This window comes from Bos javanicus, chromosome 18, assembly GCF_032452875.1.
Source record: "Bos javanicus breed banteng chromosome 18, ARS-OSU_banteng_1.0, whole genome shotgun sequence".
In the NCBI taxonomy this organism is placed as follows: Eukaryota; Metazoa; Chordata; class Mammalia; order Artiodactyla; family Bovidae; genus Bos; species Bos javanicus.
In genome coordinates this window covers 25,487,152-25,495,277 of record NC_083885.1, presented here as the reverse complement: position 1 = coordinate 25,495,277, position 8,126 = coordinate 25,487,152, and the positions used below count along the sequence as shown (strand labels likewise).

Here is an 8,126-nt window from a genome sequence, read left to right as displayed (position 1 = left end):
ATCAAGTGTGCCCTCCTCTTACCTGGTACTACAGAGTTAGTTTATAGAGTGATTTCCCTCCCCTACTTTCCATGTTTCCTGAGCATGGTAACTTCATATCTCGGACCTTGGTCAGTTGTGCTATTAAACACTAAAACTTTGGCAGTTTTGGAGTGGGGCAGAAGTGGTACATTGGTTTATTTTTCTGGGTTAACACTTAAAGCGTTTATTCTATTCCATGAACCCTAAATGTCCAGCACGTATTAACCCTTCTGTCTATGCAACCCTTTGAGGCAGATACTATCCCTAAATCTATTTTGCAGATTGGAAAACTGAGGAACAGAGAGGCTAACTAACTCTCCCGTGTCATAGAACTAGCAGAAGCAGGATTTGAACTCAGGTGGTTCCAGAATCCACATGCTGACACATTCAGTCATGCTCCTTCGAGTTAAAATTGGTTATGCAAGCACATGCGCACTGCAGCCCTTGCTTATTAGAGTGCTATGCCATGGAGTCTCCCCATTCCTGGGGTTCTCTTTCTAGGGAGACTGAATGCTTTGGGGACATGATAAGCAGTCTACAGAACTTGGAAGTGAGTTCCTGGTCCTTGGTGCATTCTGTCCACTGTCCACATGATTCATTCAAATTCCAGGAACTGGGTTGCCCAACTCTCCACACCAAGGCGGAATCTGGGGTCTTTGGCTCTGGCTCCAGAGAGACTGAGCAGTTCCTAACCCACCCCATCAGAGATCCACACCTGCTTCATCAATTGCACCCCTGAGCGCCCAGCTAAGTGGGCCAAGATGCCCGAACCAGGCTTGGCAGGGATTCACTACTGGCGCTGAATCTTGGCCAAAGAAACCAGAGCCTGAAGCAAAAAACTTGGCCTTGCCACTTAGACTGGCTTGCTGGGAAACGCTTACCCTTTCTTTTAAGTCTCCTCTATAATGAAAACAGGACTAAAAATAATGTTTCCTAGTTTAGCCTGCCACCTTAGTTGGCAAGCCCCCATGGCTTTCTTTCTGGCTTTGTTTCTAAAAGGAAACAATGTAAATAAAGCACTTATCACAGATATGACCTAAATTAAATCCCTTACAATTATACAGTGGAAGTAACAAATAGATTCCAGGGATTAGATCTGGTAGACAGAGTACCTTAAGAACTATGGATGGAGGTTCGTAACATTGTACAGAAGGTGGTGATCAAAACCATCCTCAAAAAACAGAAGTGCAAAAAGGCAAAATGGTTGTCTGAGGAGGCCTTACAAATAGCTGAGAAGAGAAGCAAAAGGCAAAGGAGAAAAGGAAAGATATACCCATCTGAATTCAGAGCTCCAAAAAAAATAGCGAGGAGGGAATAAGCCTTCCTAAGTGATCAATGCAAAGAAACAGAGGAAAACAACAATAGAATGGGAAAGACTAGAGATCTCTTCAAGAAAATTAGAGATACCAAGGGAACATTTAATGCAAAGATGGGCACCATAAAGGACAGAAACGTTATGAACCTAACAGGAGCAGAAGATATTAAGAAGATGTGGCAAGAATACACAGAAGAATTATACAAAAAAGATCTTCACGACCCAGATAACCAGGATGGTGTGATCACTCACCTAGAGCCAGACATCCTGGAGTCCAAAGTCAAGTGGGCCTTAGGAAGCATCACTATGAACAAAGCTAGTGGAGGTAATAAAATTCCAACTGAGCTATTTCAAATCCTAAAAGATGATGCTGTGAAAATGCTGCACTCAGATCAAATCAGATCAGATCAGTCGCTCAGTCGTGTCCGACTCTTTGCGACCCCATGAATCGCAGCACGCCAGGCCTCCCTGTCCATCACCAACTCCCGGAGTTCACTCAGACTCACGTCCATCGAGTCAGTGATGCCATCCAGCCATCTCATCCTCTGTCGTCCCCTTCTCCTCCTGCCCCCAATCCCTCCCAGCATCAGAGTCTTTTCCAATGAGTCAACTCTTTGCATCAGGTGACCAAAGTACTGGAGTTTCAGCTTTAGCATCATTCCTTCCAAAGAAATCTCAGGGCTGATCTCCTTCAGAACCGACTGGTTGGATCTCCTTGCAGTCCAAGCGACTCTCAAGAGTCTTCTCCAACACCACACTTCAAAAGCATCAATTCTTCGCTGCTCAGCCTTCTTCACAGTCCAACTCTCACATCCATACATGACCACAGGAAAAACCATAGCCTTGACTAGACGAACCTTTGTTGGCAAAGTAATGTCTCTGCTTTTGAATATGCTATCTAAGCACTCAATATGCCAGCAAATTTGGAAAACTCAGCAGTGGCCGTAGGACTGGAAAAGGTCAGTTTGCATTCCAATCCCAAAGAAATGCAATGCCAAAGAATGTTCAAACTACCACACAATTGCACTCATCTCACACACTAGCAAAGTAAAGCTCAAAATTCTCCAAGTGAGGCTTCAACAATACGTGAACCATGAACTTCCAGACGTTCAAGCTGGATTTAGAGAAGACAGAGGAACCAGAGATCAAATTGCCAACATCCATTGGAGAATAGAAAAAGCAAGAGAATACCAGAGAAACATCTACTTCTGCTTTATTGACTATGCCAAAGCCTTTGACTGTGTGGATCACAGCAAACTCTGGAAAATCCTTAAAGAGATGGGAATACCAGATCACCTGACCTGTCTCCTGAGAAATCTGTATGCAGGTCAAGAAACAACAGTTAAAACCGGACATTAAACAATGGACTGGTTCCAAACTGGAAAAAGAGTACGTCAAGGCTGAATATTGTCACCCTGCTTATTTAACTTCTATGCAGCGTCCATCATGCAAAATGCTGGCTGAATGAAGCACAGCAGGAATCAAGATTGCCAGTAGAAATATCAATAACCTCAGATATGCAGATGACACCACCCTTATGGCAGAAAGCGAAGAGGAACTAAGAGCCTCTTGATGAAAGTGAAAGAGGAGAATGAAAAAGCTGGCTTAAAACTCAACATTCAAAAAACAAAGATCATGGCATCCAGGCCCATCATTTCATGGCAAATACATGGGGTAACAATGGGAACAGGGAGAGACTTTATTTTTTTGGGCTCCAAAATCACTGCAGATGGTGACTGCAGCCATGAATTTAAAAGACATTTGCTCCTTGGAAGAAAAGCTATAACAAACCTAAACAGCGTATTAAAAAGCAGGCATTACTTTGCCAACAAAGGTCTAGTCAAAGCTATGGTTTTTCCAGTAGTCATGTATGGATGTGAGAGTTGGACTGTAAAGAAAGCTGAGTGCTGAAGAACTGATGTTTTCAAACTGTGGTGTTGGAGAAGACTCTTGAAAGTCTCTTGGACTGCAAAGAGATCCAACCAGTCAATCCTAAAGGAAATCAACCAGGAATATTCGTTGGAAGGACTGATGCTGAAGCTGAAACTCCAATATTTTGGCCACCTGATGAGAAGAGCCTACTCATTAGAAAAGACCTGGATTCTGGGAAAGATTGAAGGCAAGAGGAGAATGATACAACAGAGGATGGTTTTGGATGGCATCACTCAACAATGGAATGAGTTCGCGCAAGCTCCGGGAGTTGGTGATGAACAGGGAAGCCTAGCGTGCTGCAGTCCATGGGGTTGCAGAGTCAGGCAAGACTGAGCAACTGGACAACAACAAATCACTGTTACAGGCTCAGAATAGTTCTCAAGGAGGGGTATTAAGCCAGAAAAATCAAGCTCCGTTTATCTGTGTGACTCTGGGTAAATTCTTTTGCTTCTCTGAGCTTGATTTACCTCCTCTGTAAATGGAGGTAATGCTACTCTGTATTGTGGTAATGCTATGAATGTTCAGCAAAATAATGGATGTAAGGGAGACATTCACTAAAATTCAGTTTCCTGCCATTCTTTACCCAGGCAGAGGTGGGTATATATGCCAAGATTCCAGGGATGCCAAAATCCCTGGAATTTTCAGGCCCCTCGGTTGGCTGAGTACCAGGTTCCCATTCGGGGACTGACTCCATCTGTCCCTAGCAGAGGTGAGCATAGTCACCTGGGACTTCCCCAGCTGCTAGTAGACTTTCCAGGGTGAGCTCAGGGGACTTTCCTCTCCTCAGCCGGACAACTTCCGAGAGTAGAAAATGAGTGAGGCTGGTCCCTCAAGGATTGATTGTTGGTGTTTGGGCTGCTGATAAGGGGACACTGGGATAAACAGGAATAGTGACCCTTTCCCATTTTTGGAGATCTGGGACTGGAATGGGGTTCTAAAATGGCTTATTCCGTGCCACAAATCTAGCACCTGAAAGGTGTCAGGGGAAGATAGCTGACCATCCACCCAAACCCAGGGGTAGGTCTGAGTGGGGCCGCAGCACTGACCCTCATCAAATCAGCACTTTCTCCCAGCCAGGCCAGGAGGGGAGCAGGAAGAGTGGGACTGACTTGGGCTGTAGCTCTGGGTTTGACATTGTTTTCTTATCTCCAAATGATACGCATTTAGAAAGGTTGGTGGTAGAAGGTATGAGGGGAGGGTTCCAGAGGTCCTGAGCACAAGGCTTCTGCCCCAAAGAGGACCTTGGTAAATGACTCAGGCTGTGTGAGCCTGAGCTCTCTGCTGTGCAAAATGAGGCAGGAGGACAGAGCTAACGGTTCCTGCCCGAGCACTGGCCTCAGAGGGAAGTTGTGAGTGTCTGATAAGCCCTCTGATCTTGGTGACTTTCTGTTGCATCCCTACACCCCACTCTCTCCACCTTCTTGTGTATAGGCACTCACACACAAAACACTCACTCACACACACATACACACATCAGCCAGCCAGCCGGGCTAATTAGTTATACCTCCAAAACACACCCTGAATTTTGAACTTGACCACCCTTTGCAATCTCCACTTCCCTGGCTCAGTCACCATCATCTCTCATCCTCCTTTCCATGACCATCTCCCTGGGCTTTTGATTCTCCTCTTGACTCTCACATCCATTCTCTGTAGATCAGCCAAATGGATCATTTTGAAAGGCCAACTGAATCTTGTCACTCCCCTGCTTTGAACACTCCAGTGACTCCAACACAGACAGAAGAAAATCCAAACTCCTTTTCCTGGCACCCCAGCCCTGTGTGATATGGACTTCAGCCTCCTCCCACGCTTAACCTTGTCCCATTGGCCTTGCTGCCTCTTCAACAGACCACAATCCCTCTCTGCCCCAGGACCTTTGCACAGGCTATACCCACCCTGCCCCCTGCCCTGGGAACACTGCCATTCCTGGCTTTGACTGTGCTTGTCTCTCCCTTCAGAACTCACTGTCTTCTGAGAGGGGCCCTCCCTGACCACCTATGAGAGCCTCTAGTCACTCTTGATCATTGGTAAAAGAGGCTTTTTTAAAGGTAAAACTATGGGACTCTCTCTCCTGTGTGCGTGCTCTCTTTTCTTTCTCTCTCTCTCTCCTGCTATCTTCTAAATAAAATGGAGCTGTAACACTGAAAAAAAAAAATAATAAAGGTAAAACTATGATTCTCACCTAAATATAAAAAGAACACGAGTCGAAGATTTCATTTAACTCAGCAATTTGTAAAAAAAAAAAAAACAAAACAAAAAAACAAAACAGCAAGATGTTACAACTGATTCAAAACACACACATATACACTGACAATCAGAAATGATAGAATGATAGAATGGATACAGTTGTAAAAATGGCCAGTATCCACAGGGCAGTAGTTAATTGCATTCCACTCCAACAAAATCCACTTGCATTTCCATGACTAAGACTCATTTGTATGTTGTAGTAATGAAAGGTGCAGGCCCTAGAATCAAACAGGACTAGTGCCCCAGACAGGACACCCAGTTATTTGTCCTGGCCCATTTCAAAGTCTCTTGCAAGTTTCCTGACATTCTCTTTCTTGCACTTAGCAGCATTTTTTTTTTTTTTTTTTTTTTGGCCATTTTGCCTTTCACCTAATTCTTAGCTCTCTCCCTTTACCCCAGATTTGAATGTGTCTTGAGGGCAGAAATTCTCTTTATTATATAGGCCTCCAGGAAATCCCGTGGAGAAAGGTACTCTCGCGACCTGGGATCTTCTGGTCCCTGGACAGAGCGAGTGCGTGGGTAATTCTGGTTGGGTGGGTGGAGTGGGGGAAGGAGTGGGTGGAAGGTGCTGCGGGGGCCTAGGGAAGAAACGGAATGCGGGAAGGAGGCGGCGCGGGAGGGATTAATCCACGGACATTCCCTGCCCGCCTACTGTGTGTCAAACAAGGTTGGGGCGCTAGGAACACGGTCAGGAAAAAGACGGATCTGATGGCTTTGCGCGCTGCAGGACTCGATGTAACCTGGAGTCTGCGTGAATGAGTTAAACACACATACAGAGGTGAACTTGGCGTTTCGACGAATGTTCGGAAGGAGATCACGCGGTACGCTTGCCCGGAGGCCTTGCGATACCCCTGGCTTCACCTGATTCAGAGACCTATAAGCCAAAGCGAATGTGCGGATTTGTCTGCTTTGTGCGGTAAAGGCATGAGGGCATGTATGCAGAAATGTAAATGTATACAGACATGCAAATCAAAGCTGATGTGAATAGTAAGTACACGAGTGCAGAATGAAAGCCTGTCGGCGGCACGAATGCAAGCAGGTGGGAGTCCTCTGTTTCTTCGCCTTTCAGACTCTCCAGCACACCGCGCGCGCCCTCTGCTGCTGCCCAGGCGGGTTTCTGTACCTTCGCGTCGCATTTCGCTCCCCCAGTTGGAGCAAAAGCTTGTATCTAGCTCCTCCTAACGCTGGACGGAGAACAAAGCCGCAGCGCCTGCCGTTCGCCACGCATGCGCACACTGGAACTATTTCGAAGAGGATCACTTGCAAAATACTTTCAGCGCTAGTCAGGATGGCCGAGCGGTCTAAGGCGCTGCGTTCAGGTCGCAGTCTCCCCTGGAGGCGTGGGTTCGAATCCCACTTCTGACAAAGCTAGATCTTTTCCGTTTTTCACGAACGGCGACGTCTGAAATATGCCCTGTGGATATTAATCTTTTTACAAAACAAGTATTTTCTACTTATGACATGTTATTTCCTGATGACTTATTTTGAAATGTAAAAGGAGTCCTTCTCTGAAACCGCAAAGCCATTCTTCAGACATTTGAAGTGAGGAAAAGGCAAAAAGACTCTGATGCTGGGAGGGTTTGGGCCAGGAGAAGGGGACGACAGAGGATGAGATGGCTGGATGGCATCACTAACTCGATGGACGTGAGTTTGAGTGAACTCCGGGAGTTGGTGATGGACAGGGAGGCCTGCAAAAAGGTAGAGTACTGTCAGAAGTGGGATTCGAACCCACGCCTCCAGGGGAGACTGCGACCTGAACGCAGCGCCTTAGACCGCTCGGCCATCCTGACTTCCTGCTTTAAACGTTTTCGTGGGATTCTATTCAAGTCACTATTGGTGTGACGTGGCTTGGGAATTATTCAAATAATTCTGAGGTCTCTCGCAGCTCGAGATCTAGCCATACAGCCCCTCGTCATCCACAATCAATAACCACCGTACTGCCAAGATTTATCGTTACCCTTAAAATAGTTCAGTCTTTTTACTACTTGCTGAGTCAGTCGTGTCCGACTCTGTGCGACCCCATAGACGGCAGCCCACCAGGCTCTCCCGTCCCTGGGATTCTCCAGGCAAGAACACTGGAGTGGGTTACCATTTCCTTCTCCAATGCATGAAAGTGAAAAGTGAAAGTGAAGTCGCTCAGTCGTGTCCGACCCTCAGCGACCCCATGGACTGCAGGCTTCCAGGCTCCTCTGTCCATGGGATTGTCCAGGCAGGAGTACTGGAGTGGGATGCCATTGCCTTCTCCGTTTTACTACTTAGATGTTTTAAAAGGAAACTTTGTAGCCTACACAGAAACGGAAAATTAGTTTCTCTTGCCATCAACAGGAAATAACCATAAAAATAAATAACAATGGAAATGAAACTATATTATTGAATTCTAGTCACTTGCCAACGCTGTGACTAAGTTTTCACATTATTTTTAATGACTAAAATTACCTGAAAGGGTCTAGACTATTGTTGGGCCCCTGGGGGGAAGTGAGAGTAGGTCTAGAGGATTCTTTTTGGAAGAGGGTATTATGGAGAAGGAAATGGCAACGCGCTCCAGTGTTCTTGCCTGGAGAATCCCAGGGACGGGGGAGCCTGGTGGGCTGCCGTCTACGGGGTCACACAGAGT

The 8,126-nt window shown here is 46.2% G+C and overlaps 2 non-coding genes across 2 annotated transcripts; one reads left to right on the top strand and one right to left on the bottom strand.

Moving 5' to 3' along the window:
• The first annotated feature begins 6,794 nt into the window (after window positions 1-6,794).
• On the top strand, window positions 6,795-6,877 carry TRNAL-CAG (transfer RNA leucine (anticodon CAG)). Its single transcript has one exon. It is a non-coding gene; the product is annotated as a tRNA-Leu (tRNA).
• A 342-nt stretch (window positions 6,878-7,219) lies between these two features.
• TRNAL-CAG (transfer RNA leucine (anticodon CAG)) lies at window positions 7,220-7,302 on the bottom strand. The gene has a single exon. It is a non-coding gene; the product is annotated as a tRNA-Leu (tRNA).
• Window positions 7,303-8,126: the final 824 nt, after the last annotated feature.